Genomic DNA, 16,162 nt, shown 5'->3' on the forward strand with positions numbered 1-16,162 from the left:
GTATATTTGTTGAGCAGTCAGCTCATGACCACTGGCGCCCCCTAGTGAATCAGCATCATTGCCCCTGGGATTCAGCCGCTGCACTAGACTAGCCTGCCAGCATCAGCGTTTACCTCTGTGTGTTTGCATGCAGCCAGTTCAAGTGCAGTTGGCTCGGTAATTTACTAAATTTCATCAATGGTGTCAGTTGCACCTTGTACATATCATAATCGACTGTTGCAGTAGTTTTTTAAATAGTTTTTACAGTTCATTGGCAGTTTGTAAAATGATCAGTTGCAGTAATTGTGATGCTCTTTGCATTAAAAAAATGTGTTCCGTTAAAATTTCACATTTTCTTTGTGGATTGTGACATTTACTTAAAAAGTGCAGCAAAAAAGGATTTGGCGTCCAGAGGTGCATTAACCCCCAAGTATGTGGTGGATTAAGGGTTAAAACTGGTTTTATTCATTAGTTGTAGAGGTTTTTGTATTACCTAATCTACAATTACAACTATTCATGCATTATAAAGGTGTGTAAATGGATAATTAATACATTAATGGGCACTGGGATTCAACATGAGCAGGTTTATGCCCTGCTGAAGAAAACAATGTCATGTAAGAAGGAGTTTGTTGAACAGTTTAGTTATAGCAGGAAACAAATTTATGATAAAATATTACACTAATGTTGTATCAGCAAGTAAGTTTTTTTAGCAGTGGTATTTTAGAGCTTTTCCTCAATCTTAAATATTTTCTATAATTTATAAAAATTGCAAGGAACAGCAAATACAGTAAAAAAAATCTTTGGTAACACTTTATAATTAACTTTCATTAACTCTTTGAGCGCTGAATATTTTTCCCAAAAAGTTGTTTTCTGAAAAGCATACAAGGCAATTGTTTCATACGTACAGTAAATCAACGCAAAATGTCTCTTGCTGCACGTGCTGTAGTGGCTGTCGGTACCTGGTCACTGTTGTTTGTGGCCAGCGGTGGCAGTCGTAGTGCAATACAATCTGGTTTGTACCGCGTGTCATCCTAAATGGCGGTCCTCCCAGGTGAACATTGCTGTAGGCGCATCAAGTTACACGAACGCGTTCAGAGCCACGATCAGCTGATGCTTGTATCTCACTTTCGTTTTCAATCTCCAACTCCAGATCACTTGCATCAAAATCGGAGTCTGAGAAGTGCAATTCAATGATAATACGCAAAACGTCATCCACGAAGTATTTTGCTTTGCCCATTCGCTTTGGCTTCTCGCCAGATGTCAATGCCATTTTAGAGGTAGTTTGCTCTTCACTAGTCCTGTAAGTGCAGGGAATCGAGTCAGATCACCGAAGCTAACTCACCTTCTAGCAAAGAAATTTGAACTAAAACATAATAGCGAGTTTTGTCACAGTTTACAGCTGATTACCATCCTCTACCCCTTAATTTCGACAAAAGTCAACATCCGCCTTGAAAGAGTTAATAAAGTACGTGAAGAAAAAACAAACACACAAATTAAGGGTTGGGGATTCCGTCCCCGTATACTGTAAACTACAGTAATAAGTATTTCAGCAACAGTCAGTATTGAATGGTACAATCAACTGACAATGGGTGCAACACGGACGTATTTATAAGGTGGGAACGGAAATGGGAATGCTGGGAAGGATGATGCAAAGGATCTTGGGATGGTGATGACATCATCTGCAAGGGACCGGAGGTGAACAAGGAACACCGATGCGGCTCGGACGTCTGTAGTAGGTTTTCAAAACGAACTCAAGGTGTTGTGCTCTTTTGTTGTTCATCTTTCCTGCAGAAATAAAGAGAGATCTCTTAGTACACCATCTCAGTCCCCTATCTTGTGGTTTTGCGCTGCTCGTCATTTCCTTGAACTGCCCTCTAGTTGCTCGCGTGTGACAAGTATTAACTAGCATTATGTAATGTTTAACAGATCATGAGTTCATGTTCATTCAAAGAGTTATAAATGTCATTAAATGATAATTCATACATTAGCTGATGCGTTATGTATTGCAATAGAGCACTAATAGAGCAGACTATTTCATGACATTTCAGGACAATACTAATAATAATAATACTCTCTTGAACTGCCTTTCCAAAGGTTTCTTCCATTTTTTCTTCCAAGTTTTTTTTGGAAGTTTTTCCTTGTCTTCTTAGAGAGTCAAGGCTAGGGGGGCTGTCAAGAGGTAGGGTCTGTTAAAACCCATTGCGGCACTTCTTGTATGATTTTGGGCTATACATAAATAAATTGTATTGTATTGTATTGTAATAAGAATTAAACGCACCAATTTTTTGTTCTAATTGTCTAGGTATTAGCTTGTTCATTCTTAAACCAACATATTCTGTACATTTTTTGGTCATTTTTTTTCTACCTATTTTCACCAAAGTAACAGTATATTTCACAAACTAGTAAAATTTGATCTAACATTGGCTGACAAATACTACTTATGATTAATTAATAATAATAATAATTTTGCATAAGCCAAAAAGCTGGGAAAGAGCTACAACACAAGATTACATAAAATACTAGAGAAGCTTAACCAGAGATGGTTCTCCTTTATGATCCTTGCTCTTCCCATCAAACTAGTGTTGTGTGACAACCTCACAGTGTCATAATCATTCGCTGGTTGTTCAGGAATTATTATTAATAGGATGTCAAAATAGGACACAAACAATGATAAAGAGTCAGGGCACCACCTCGGTGAGCCTGTCTAATCGAAAGGCGTAAAACAAAAGAAAAACACGAAACGATTGTGGAAACGTCTTCACAGATGTGAGCTCATAACAAAAGTCACTCAAGATGGCTAACGTTAACATTATTCAAAGTTATTGTCTTTTTTTACCTGCATTTTTATTACTCTTTAATTTAATATTGTTTTTTGTATCAGTATGATGCTGCTGGAGTATGTGAATTTCTCCTTGGGATTAATAAAGTATCTATCTATCTATCAGTCATGCAGTAGATCCACTGGCAAATTCTCTCTTGCAGTTTAATGTATGAATGGAAAAAAGTAACGAGTCGAGTGTTGCCCAATGTAGCGGAGTAAGAGTAGCATTTCTTCTTCACAAATATACTCAAGTAAAAGTAAAAAGTATGGTGCAGTAAAACTACTCTTAGAAGTGCAATTTTTTTAAAAAGTTACTGAAGTAAATGTAACGGAGTAAATGTAACTCGTTACTACCCACCTCTGCCTTCCAGTCTGATTTGCCTTAACCCGCGCTGTGTTTTCAGTTCCTGGTCACCTACTGTTTAACAAACCTTCTTTAACAGGCACGGTGTTTGGGAATTATGGGTAACAAATCTGTAAGAATGTGCTCCAGAAGCAGAGATAAGTCACCCGTCTTGCATTCTTCTTACTGCTTATTTGTATTACAATTTTTTATCTTGTTAACATTAGTCAAAGACCACCCTATTCATGCCACATCTCATGAATTTTAGCAGGGGAGGACTGTTAGAATTATGGTATGCTCTTGAACTTAAATGAGTCTTTTTTCCTGCTTTTAGTGGTCCACCCAGGAGCGGATGTTGCTCTGAAGCTTGACTGCCACCGGTTGATTACATGTTCTGAAGGACTGGCAACTACAGAGAAAAAATCCTGTGACAGGGGTTTGCCCACCTCAGGCAGAAAGCACATCGAGGCAGCAGGTACTGTATGGTGAGTCAATGGGCAAGTCTGCTTACTAAGCATGCTAACCCAGTCTTGGCTGCAGGGTGATGGTGGCACAACACAGATATATTGAGGGATACAGCAGCCCAAAGCAGGAGGGTCTATACAAGATGGCTCTACCCTCATCATCAAGGCCTTAGCACATTAGCTTTGACAGGCATTGTGGCTTTGCAGCAGCTAAGACATTAGATTAAAAAATGATGAGATACTGCCATACGACACTTCCAGACTCTCTTGTTTTATTAATTATCTTCCTTGTACTTTGTTGATGTGTATAAACACCTGCTCCATACCTAGGATAGTGCTAATTTTAGAAAGCATAGTCAGCTACGGTTTGTGTTTTTTGTGTAAAATGGCTTCTGTTAAAGGGAGATCTGGGTATTGGATTAAAATTTATATGATTTTCCTTGCATTCATGATGATTTCCACCAGGTGTTGTGAATGTCCCCTGCTGTTTCTTTACACATTTGTCAAACTAGAATTTGCAAATCTCCCATACAATGTGTCATGTAAAATATTCATTCTTGCCAAATGAAACTGAACATGAAAAAGAAAAGTTGAAAATTACACACTAAGTAGTTCTAAATTTGCAGAAAACTTTCGTTTGTATGTTTATTAAACTGTGTAGTTGCTTAAAAACAAAGTTCATACAAAAAGACAATTTTCCATTGGGAGTTAATATAGCATATCAAATCAAAATTAAATACAACAAGATGTCAGTGATTCAATATGTAGAAGGCTGCTTATAATTTTGGTCAGATTGTTATGTGAAGATGCAGCTTGTGGAAAGTAGCTGGGGCATTCTCAGAGTCAAAGGGTCAGACAGGTGGGAGATGTGCGACTTCCACATACACTGTAAACATGTGCCGGTGAAACAAAAGACGCAAACGACATCATGCATGTGCTCTAGCACCCCTGTGGAACTCCACTGAATCAATTTGTTTGTGTGTGTGAATTGATTCCTATTACTTGTTCAAAAAGAATGAATCGTTTGCGAACTGACCATCATGATTTAGTTGGTAGGACGATCAATGAAAGGATAAGCTGAGAGCACTCAAGAGTCAGTAGACGGACAAAGGCTGCCATAGATCTGCTGCAGGAGTACTTACAAAATGGAGAGAATTGCAGAGCTTAAGTATTTGGAGCTGATTACTCTACTAGAGTCCATTAACAGAAACAGTATCATCTCTAGACAGAGGAGCAGCTTCAGCGACAGACTGCTGCCACTGTCCTGCTCCACTGACAGACTGAGGAGATCGATCCTCCCCCAAACTATGCGACTTTTCAATTCCACCCGGGGGGGTAAACGTTAACATTATATAAAGTTATTGTCTGTTTTTACATGCATTATTATCAATCTTTAATTTAATATTGTTTTTTGTATGAGTAAGGTGCTGCTGGAGTATGTGAATTTCCCATTGGGATTAATAAAGTATCTATCTATCTATCTATCTATCTATCTATCTATCTATCTATCTATCTATCTATCTATCTATCTATCATTGACTGGGAAGATTCTGACGATGGAACGTAACTGTAGGTGTGGATTTAGGGAATTAATTTATTTAATTATTTATCATAACCATACCACATGCACTTCAGAACAGGCCATTCACCTGAAGTTAAGCATGTTTGGGGCTTGCCAATACTTGGATTGGAGACCAACCAGGAAAAAGCTTTGGTTGCTGTTGGAAGATGTGTTGGTAAGACTAGCAGGGGGCGCTTACTCTGTGGTTTGAATGTGGATCCCAATGCCCAAGTGCAGTGACGGGGACACTGTGCTTTAAAGATGGTGCAGTTCTTCAGATGAGATGTAAAACCGAGGTCCTGACTCTCTGTCGTCATTTAAGATCCTTGGGTGTCCTACGTAAAGAGTAGGGTGTATCCCGATGTCCTGGATAAATTGTCCACCATGGCCTGGTCATTCTGGCCCCCTGATCATCCCCTGTCTCTGATTGGCTAACTATCACTCATGCCTTCACCATATAACAGCTAATGTGCGATAAGCACTCTGGCAAAAAAAATGCTGATGTCACATCATCCAGGTGGATGCTGCACATTAGCGGTGGTTGAAGTGGCTCCCCACTCATTATGTAGAGTCTTTGAGTACCTTCAAAAACATTATATAAATGTAATGACTTATTGTAAATGTAATGACTGAATTATTATATGCTCTTCTGTTCAGGGGTATTTTGAATGGTACAAAAGATGTTAGTAGATGTTCTCATTGCCCACAGATTGATGTACAGTATTAAATATTAGAGCATTAGAACTATCTAGATGGTAACAGGACATTCAGACCAACAAAGGTTAGCAGTCCTATCCACTTAATTCTTCTAAAATAACATCAAGTTGAGTTTTGAAGGTCCCTAAAGTCCCACTGTGTATCACACTACTTGGTCACTTATTCCAAGTGTCTGTGGTTCTCTGTGTGAAGAAAAACTTTAGAACATTAGAACACTCTAGATCAGAACAGGTCTTTCAGCCCAACAAAGCTCGCCAGTCCTATTCACTTACTTCTTCCCAAAAAACATCAAGTGGAGTTTTGAAAGTCTCTAAAGTTCCACTGTGTATCACACTACTTAGTCACTTATTCCAAGTGTCTATCATTCTTTGTGAAAAGAAAAACTTCCTAATGTTTGTGTGCAATGTACCCTTAACAAGTTTCCAGCTGTGCCCCTGTGCTCCCATTTTGATCCACTGGGCTAATTCCCTTCATAAACTTAAAACACTTCACTCAGGTCTCCTCTTAATCTTCTTTTGCTTAAACTATAAAGGATCAGCTCTTTTAATCTTTCCTTATAACTCACCCCTTGTATCCCCAGAATCACCCCAGTTGCTCTTCTCTGGACTTTTCCTAGTGCTGCTTTTGCTTTTTTACCTGGAGACCAAAAATGAACACAGTACTCCAAGATGCAGCCTGACCAGTGCAAAATAATAATAATAAAAAACAAAACAAGCAACCAGTCAACTGAGCTAAAGGTAGACTCTATCAATTCAGTCTCAGGGAAGAAGTGGTGACATTGTCACTCTCTTGCAAAAGGGTTCTTGTGACCAGCAGGCAATTCTTGCCATGAACTAGATGTCCCAAAGCATATAAGTTTTTAATGTAATTCCGAAAATTTCCACTGGGGTGGCTGGGGGAGATTTTTTTATAAAATAAATAAAGATGTATTTTTCTAAAACAATGCTCTATAATACTCCAAAGAGCATCAAAGACATGAAGGAGATGCCTGAAACAATAAGACAATCCAAAAGCACACTTTGAGAACTGCTGCAAGTGACATGACCTGGTGTTAGATTTCTAGTCTGAGGTGTGCAGAGTGGAGAGAAAAAACAAGACAGGATGGTTCCTTGTAGGCATAAAGGAGTTGCCAGCAAGGCAATCCAAGGCAAACAAAGATAGATAGATAGATAGATAGATAGATAGATAGATAGATAGATAGATAGATAGATAGATAGATAGATAGATAGATAGATAGATAGATAGATAGATAGATAGATAGATAGATACTTTATTAATCCCAAGGGGAAATTCACATACTCCAGCAGCAGCATACTGATACCAAAAACAATATTAAATTAAAGAGTAATAAAAATGCAGATAAAAACAGACAATAACTTTGAATAATGTTAACGTTTACCCCCGAACACAATGATACAACACAGAATCCAAACGAAAGTCAAAAAACAGAGCAGAAAGTTGAAAATCCAGTAAATTACAAAATAACAATAAACACAGGTAAACTCACTGACTCCCTAGTGCGTTCACAATGAACCGCCTGGAATTGTGGGAGACCCCCTTGGATTTATAGAGGAGGACAGTGACTGGCCGGTGGCCCTACCTCTTGGTGGAACACACACAAAAAACACATGGAATATAACACAGGCTTAGATACAGATATATAACATGTAAAAAATACAGTAAATCATACAGAAAAGAAATGGTAATGTAATGTATCACAAGCGTACAATAAAGACACAAAATAAGCATTTGAATCCTAGCAATATACAAATTCTTTCATAACCGGTGAAACAGACAAGTGACAGAGGTTTGCAAATAACAAAGTCAGTAAGAGTAAATTGGCAGGGGTCAAACGATCCGCTAAACTGTCATAAACGAAACATAACCAAAGCCCCAAGTCAAGAAGAAGCTGTTATTATAATTTGAACGTGAAATGGCAGATCTGGTGTTGCTTCTTGCAGTTTGTTTTGGATAGCTGGTATTCTGTCATTATAGAAAATAACACAATGTCCTGAGAAGGAGAGTTAAAAAATATATATATATAAAAAAAATTAAGTAAAACAACTTTTTTTACTTTATCTATAGAAAGGACGAAATAAAATTTTCTTTAACCACAATTTTCATGGTTATATGTGACTAAATAAAATTGTGGGCCGCACATAAATTCAAGCAATTTTTGAAACTTGTTTAGCATGCTGGGAAATTACTTTTTTTTTTTTATATATTTTATGTTGAAAGTAGCTATTTTATTAATTGGTTGAATTAATTCATTTATGTGAGGGCTATGATTTTATTTAGTCACGTACAACCATGAAAATTGTGCTAAATTGTGCTTAAAGAAAAATGTATTTTTTCTTTTCTAGTACAGTTATAAGTAAAGTAAATAAAATTTTTTTGGTCTCTATTTTTCTGTTTAGGCTCTTATGGGATTAGCGCTCAGTCACTGAAAAAAAAAATCAACGATAGAATGGCAAGCTTACGCCAATACTTCATCACCATGATCATCAAGGCTACTCCTTCGTAAGAGTAAACAAGTAAAGTCGGCACTCGTATTTACTGACTCCGCTCACTGGAAGAGGCAAGTGAGGGTAGGCCGATGTGTCTCACTTGTATGCTCCTATATCGCACTATATTCTCTCTCCATAATTGTTGTGTCTGCATTAATTGGAATTGCCTAACCATTGATTTGTTACAATTGCAACAGTTTTGATGGATTATTGTATTGTCATCGATACTGAACACATACGCAAAATTTGAAGAAATTTTGGGTTTAAAATCAGTTGCAAGATTTGATCCAGACAAACAAACAGAGGAGTCATGTTTAAAAAAATCATTTAAAGACCAACGAATGAAGGACAAAGAAAAATGGCAGGCAGAAGGTTGACACCAGTAAAGCAATAATTAAAACCAGTGAGCCAAATCAAGTTAATCAAAAATAAAACAAAGTGACATATTCAAAGCTAGAAACAAAAATTCAAACACTAGAAAACAGGCACAGGATTTGTGGATTCTATTATAAACGGCCCAATTCTGGAATGCTGGAGGTGCTGATGATATACAGCACATGACCATACTATGTTAAGGTTAACGTGTTAAATAGGACAGTTGACATACTTATTAAACAGATATTATGGTGAGCAGCAGAGATTTTAAACTGTTTTCTTTTCAGGGAAAAGCAGAAGAGAAGTCAAGCTCATTGGCGGTTATTGTTGCATTGAATATGCCTTTTATATTTCATCATATTAAAAGGAAAAAGCCAAACTTGTACTGAAAACAACATTCTATTTAAAGCCAGTAAATTTGTCGCTAAAGTTTTACCGCATTAAAAGGACAAAATCCAACCGTTCTGAGAGAAGCTTTGTTTCTTCTGTTTGCTCGAGTGCTGAGTGTATCACAAAGGTCTTTTCTTCGTTTGGTGTAGGCTTGAACACTTCACAATGTACGCTGCTCTCTTTTATAGCACAAGTGTGCCAGCTATCAAAAAAGGCAAATCACATTGGCACACTAGCTGTTGTAGTTTTGCCCAAATGAGATGGCCAAAGACCAATCTAAAAATGTTACTAACAAAATTGCTCAAAATATTTAATTAAATGTGTTAAGTAAAGAATTTAAATATGCAAATAAAAAACAATTAATAGAAATAGAACTTTTAAAAAAATGCAATAACGATGAAAGGAAATGAACTAAGAAAGTTGTTAGTCAGCAGAGGTCATCAGCCTGGAGGCTAAGCATGTTTAGGTCCAGCCAGTACTTGGATGGGAGACTATCTAGGAAAAGCTTGGGTTGCTGCTGGAAGTGGTGTTGGTGAAACCAACAGGGGGCACTTACATGTGGTCTGTGTGCGGATCCCAATGCCCCAGTGCAGTAAAAATGGTGCTGTCCTTCGGATGAGACATAAAACTGAGGCCCTGACACTCTGTGGTCAGAAAATATCCCTTTGCATCCTTCTTAAAGAGTAGAGTTTATCCTGATGTCCTGGCCAAATTGCTCACTGCAGCCTAGTCATTCTGTGCTGCTAATCATCTCCTGTCTCTAATTGCCTAACTATCTCTCTGCCCTTCACCACCTAACAGCTCATGTGTGGTGAGCGTATAGTACCTGTGCGATATTGGCAGAAAATTATATCTTGATATTTTCTGGGACTCTGACGATAATGATAATTAGACGATATTTTGTGTCCTTTAAAAATGCTTTTGTAAAAGTCTTATTGATCGAGCTTGGTCTTGTTAATAGGATATTTATTGTAACTTAGTAATAGATTAATGGAAACAACAGTTAATGAAAACAGGTCTTATTTATTTACTTAAGACTGAAGTTAAATAACACGAAAACATTAAAATTACTAGGGATCAAACAGTACAAGTAGGAGTAAACCATTTCAAAGTGGCTTAAAGGATTTACACAAACAATTTTACTAAGACAACAACAACAACAACATTTATTTATATAGCACATTTTCATACAAAAAGTAACTCAAAGTGCTTTACATAATGAAGAGAAGAAAAATAAAAGACAAAATAAGAAATTAAAATAAGACAACATTAGTTAACATAGAAAGGAGTAAGGTCCGATGGCCAGGGTGGACAGAAAAAACAAAAAAAAACTCCAGAAAGCTGGAGAAAAAAATAAAATCTGTAGGGGTTCCAGGCCACGAGACCGCCCAGTCCCCTTTGGGCATTCTACCTAACATAAATGAAATAGTCCTCTTTGTAGTTCGGGCTTTTCACGGAGTCACTTGATGCTGATGGTTGTACAGACTTCTGGCTTTTAATCCATCCATCATTGTTGGAACATCATGGTGCTTTGGGTAGATGGTGGTGGCGCACGCCACCACCAACAGGACACCGGAAAAGGAAACAGAAGAGAGAGTAGGGGTTAGTACAGATTTTGAATGAATAGTTATTATAATGAATTGGATATACAGAGTATCAGGAATAAATTACAGTGAAGTTATGAGAAGGCCATGTTAAAGTAATGTGTTTTCAGCAGTTTTTTAAATTGCTCCACTGTATTAGCCTGGCGAATTCCTACTGGCAGGCTATTCCAGATTTTAGGTGCATAACAGCAGAAGGCCGCCTCACCACTTCTTTTAAGTTTTGCTCTTGGAATTCTAAGGAGACACTCAGTTGAGGATCTGAGGTTACGATTTGGCCAACAAAAACTATTTTGACCAACAGACCAACAAAACTATTATAATGAGAGCATTTTAAACAGTCCCTTATCCTTAATGTCAACAAGATATGAGTCCAAAGGGAATAAAATAAAAATCACAATTGAACTACAGGGCCTGAACATTACAGTGTGGATAAATATAAACTGCTCTACTGTAAGATGAATTGTGCAGCACACAAGCCTGAACAAGAACATTTAATAGATAGATAGATACTTAATTTATCCCTGGGAAAAAATGTGTCTTTTTAGAGAAATTAATTAATAAATAGATACATTAAAAGTTACAGTATACACACATGAACAAATACACCAGAATGACTAAAAAGGAAGATAATTAAAAAGAAAGAAAACTTCTGATTTGACAGTCCCAGTCCCAAGAGGCATTATGTAGACATATTGCTGGTGGTGTAAGGAAGCCCCCATTCACATTTCTTCTCACACTTTTCCTGAATAATTTTTTAGCTGAAAGTTCTTTTCATCAGCATGCACAAAGTTTTGTAGGGCACAAATAAGAATCACCCCAGCTAGGTACAGCATTTTCATCTCAATTTATTATTAAGTGTGTTTACATAGAGTTTAATAACCCAGTTATTCACAAGATACCTGGTTTCAAAAATTCCATCTATATTCTTTTTCCGGTTAAAGAAACCAGGATATCGGTGTCTGAGAAAACTGGTAGCCAAAATGTGGCTATGTAAACTTTAAACAAGTTTCAGTTTAAGATTTTGCATGTATTTGTTGGCCTCTGTTAGCCTGAACATGCCTTTGATTCATACAAATACAAAAAATCATGATTAATCCAGCAGCCACAAGTAAAGAGCGGTGGAAGCATCTACAATGAAAATTTCCTGAGGTAAATGCTTGGTCAATCGCATTATTCCTTTTACTGGCTGAAATAATGTGCCTCAATATTTTCAACTTAACACTAGAACTCCTGAAGCCTACGAAAAAATTTGTAATCCTGGCCCACCTTAAATCCCTTTGCACCTTTCCATCAGGGTCTTTTGTGTTGTAAATGTGTCAATCAGCACAAGCAGCAAGCAGCCTACTGTCCCATCCCTTGCCTTGATGGAACTCAACTCAGTCAAAAAGCTCTCTCTGCTGAAGACAAGGCTCCTTATCTGCATGTGATGTGCCTGGAGTTGTACAGGTTAAATAATACAGTATATCATTATTTGGAATAGATGCATTTCATGTGTGTTCTGTGTCTACAACAATCTGTGTAAGTGTAGGATGAAAGGAAATGTGAGAAATGAAAGAAATGCTGAACACATACCCAAAACAGAAACAGTTTCCATGTTATACTAATAATGACGAGAAGTGTACAAAAGACGCTGACTACGAGGTGCGAAGGAATTTAAGGTGGGCCAGGATTACAAGTTTTTTCGTAGGCTTGAGGAAATCTAGTGTTAAATACACACATGGATGCAAACGCCTTTATTTTGTACCAACTGATATTTGGACTTGAGTTTTTACACATTCACAGCAACATGATATTTGTACAATTTATTTTTCTTTGCTTTTATTATTGAATAAAATCTTTTGTGAATGTGTTTTGTTTTTATATGTGGACTTCTATCTTCACACATTCTACACTTCCTGTTAACATTATAATGTTATTACTATAATATATGAAAAAAAATTCTGTTTTACCTATGTGTTCAACATTTCTTGCCTCACATTTCCTGTGTCATCCTACATTAACACAGATCATTGTAGACATGGAACACATCTGAAATGTATGTATTTCAAATCATGATATATAATTTCCTATATAATTCCTTACAACTCATTGGCAGATAAAAACTTCAACGCAGGCTTGAGCTGGAATTTAAAGTTCTGCCAGGTTGATTGCTTTGGCTGGTTGAATGGGGGATTGGTGAGTGCAGGCTGTGTGCCGCTAGTTGACACATTTGCAAAACAAAAGTGCTTATCATCTGTAAAATGGTGCATTAATAAGAAGCTACAAGTTTCCTTGCATATGTCAGGTATGATAGGATGGTCAGGGACAACAAAAATTTTTGCAGGCTTTAGGGATTCTGGTGTTAACCAGGTTACTCGCCTTATCCTGGTTTTGTGTGTACAAGTGAAACACACTCATTGTCTTGCAGGATTACAGTTTATTTTTATTATTGTGGGTTGTGTTTAGCCATGTTGAATTTACAGAGGACAGTTTTTCCTCCATTTTTTTATACCCAAGCAAAGCTGAGTAGATGAATTAGAAGAAAACTGAATCTAACAAGTAAGGCTGTGTGTCCTCGTTTACTAGAGCGAAGCTCAGGGATAAGGGTTCCAACTTCTCCGTCAGTTTTCTGGGTGAGCCAGTGAAGTTCACTCTTTATGTGTTAGACTTTCAGCTAAACAGGAGAGTTAGATGACCTGAACTAATCCTATCAAGCACAGAATTTGAAGTTTTTATACTGTGTGGTTTTGTCCCAAATTCACAAACAACAGAGATGTCAGCTGTGCTATAGTGGTGGACAAGCATAAATAACACATGACAGGTAAGCTTTAACAAGTCAGAATAACAACTGCTCAGCTTGATTGATGCATCTTGGCAGACATCAAAGTTGTTAAAGGAAATGTGAAGAGTGGCAGAAACAAAAATCTCTTCCAATTATGAAAATAACTAAATACTTTCATTATGTGCCATGTAATTACAGAAAAAAAGCCCCTTTTAGGTGAAAAAAATCAGAAGCTGTTTATGGACCCTTACTGGATAGTGAGCTGAACCTGTCAGCTCAAACATTCTAGTTGTGCAACAGAAATATAGTCATGGTTTTACAACACAAGTTTTTAATGACAAAATACATCACAAAGGTTTCTTCTTCTAACATAACTCCAATCAATTTCTTCTTCCTTTTCTTCTCTTCTCTTCATTCGCCATTCTCATCCCTCCTGTGAGTGTTGCCTTCCTTCCTCCTGACTCTGACTTAACTGGAGGAGGGTCAACAGCTTCCTTTTATGTTGGACCCAGGAGTACTTCCAGTGCCAGGGCATAGCCCTATGAAAGCACTTGCGGGTCAAATGGAAGACCCAAAAAACAGGGATCACAAATCCCCACAGCATCCCTCTGTGTCACCCATGGGATCCAGTAGGGCTGACTCATGGTACTATAACAGCTGTCATGCTCTGCAAGAGTCCACAATGTTACTGGAGTCCTGAGATGCTGCCATCTAATGGATGTGGGATACATATTTTCTCCCACTGGTCCTTTGTTTTACCCTCCTGTCCGGGTAAGGGTCCCATACGCATACTGGAAGGGATTTCAGTCCATTGCTCTGTGACAGTGCGGTTCCGGCTCCATGCCCCCTTTTCCTGTTTTGGGAGCTTCTTGAACCCGGCACCATTAATAACATAACTGAAAGAGCTGGCAGATGAAGACAAAACACATGCTAAGCAACGGGATGGTGTAAAGTGCAAAAGTGCTTTTATTAACAATAAAAAAATCAAAAGTTCATAATTAATTCGTAAAAACAGTGAGAAAATCCAAATGTTTAAAGCCAGGCTAAAAACGAGAATAAAAACCAACAGACACTGGGTCAAATGAGTCGAGCCCAACTCCTTCCAACTCTTCCAGCTCACCCATTGCTCGTTCAACTGGGGAGACTTCAGCAGCCGCAGTCCTCAATCCTGACCCCCATCTTGGCTGCCTCCGTTAGTGTCTGCCAGACCGCTCAGGGTTGTTTGTCCTCTCGCCGTCCTTCATGCCCACGCAGTTGTCCCTCGGATCCCTGGAGAGGACGCCACCTCGATCGCACCTACTCCTCAGCACAGTCAATGGGTACGATCCGTCCCGAGAGTGCGGATCCCTCACTCCATCATGGAACCCCTGACTGTGCTGCCTTCTCTCTTTCTCTAGCTGGCTGGCTTGTCCTCTTTCTCTGCCCCAATGCTGCACTCTCATTCTGCAAGCCTTTCTCTCGCTTTTGTTTTTCCTTTTTCAATTTTTCTCTTTCGTCTCTTCCATCTTTTGTGCCGACCCATACTTATATGGCGCTGTGGGCGCAGTGTCTCAATCACGCACTGCAGGAAGCTGATGAAGCAATTGAGAATGATCGCACCTTTGCATGCAGGTGCGTCTTGCCCAATTACCCCATCAACTCCCTGCGGTTTGCGCGAGCGTAGCCCACGGTGACTGACACGGCCAAACTGATTATCTTTTAAAAAAAATGCCCATTTTTTCAGAGCCGCAGACTCGCTATAGCACGAGTTGTCCTTCCTTTCCAGCTTCCCTTCTTGGCAAGGGACCCCCTTTTCTCCTAGGCGGGATGCCGGTTAATCCTGCCTGGCACTTACAGGGTTCAGCTCATTGAGTGACCCATTTCACCTGTCAGTTCTGCACTTATTAAGTAAACTGAACCCATAATGTACCTAGAGGTGGTACTGCTTTGAAAGGAGCTATATAAAAGAAACCTTGATTGATTGATTGACTGATTGATTGAATCCAAAGATGAGTGGGATGTGCACTCAGGGGGAAGCTGACTAAACCATCTAAATGTGTTTTACAGCACATTGAACATAGCTATCTAAAAAAGAAAATGGCCTGTCGCTGGTGATGGAGCTGTCAAGTTTATTATGCCTGGAAACACAATGAGCAGTAAAGTGAACTTTTACATTTTAAAAAGAAATAAAAAATGCAGCATTTTTCAAACAGAGCCACGTCTTTAAGTGCTGTGCTGACATCACGGCTGTGCTTGTGCATTTAAAAAGGAAGAAAAATAGGAGAGCATCTAATCTTTATTTATTTAGTGCTCCCTGTCCCCGGTTGTAATACAAAGATATGAATCACCCCTGCCCCCCTGGAGCCGACCCAAAATGCTTTGCGAATCGGGGTCTGAAAGGGTTGCCATTGCACTAGGCACACAAGGTACAGTTCACCTTGAAAAATGTACCAAGTTATATAAAATTCCTTAATAACATTTCTGACCCTTCATACTTTTGTGAAAATTGAGCAACACATACAAGAGACCTGCATCTGTGCTGGGCTGTTTAAGCAACTTCGTGTTTGTAAGAATTTCATTGTCCTCTGTACACATGACAACAAGGACCCTATAAACATGTAATCCTTACATTTTTATTGCTGCTGGCATCGTCAGGTTACA

At 38.4% G+C, this 16,162-nt stretch overlaps 1 protein-coding gene across 3 annotated transcripts in view; it reads left to right on the forward strand.

Annotated features, from left to right (window-relative positions):
* The window catches only part of lrfn1 (leucine rich repeat and fibronectin type III domain containing 1), a 633,909-nt gene that overhangs the window by 411,857 nt on the left and 205,890 nt on the right, over window positions 1-16,162 (forward strand). For 2 of the 3 annotated variants that reach the window (XM_051933993.1, XM_051934002.1), the window contains one exon: window positions 3,478-3,618. The gene's annotated coding sequence lies outside the window, so the exon portion shown is untranslated. Of the gene's footprint in view, window positions 1-3,477; window positions 3,629-16,162 lie in introns of all 3 variants that reach the window. The other variant, XM_028795486.2, reaches the window with a different exon arrangement.

Source organism: Erpetoichthys calabaricus, chromosome 1 (assembly GCF_900747795.2).
Source record: "Erpetoichthys calabaricus chromosome 1, fErpCal1.3, whole genome shotgun sequence".
Taxonomy (NCBI): Eukaryota; Metazoa; Chordata; class Cladistia; order Polypteriformes; family Polypteridae; genus Erpetoichthys; species Erpetoichthys calabaricus.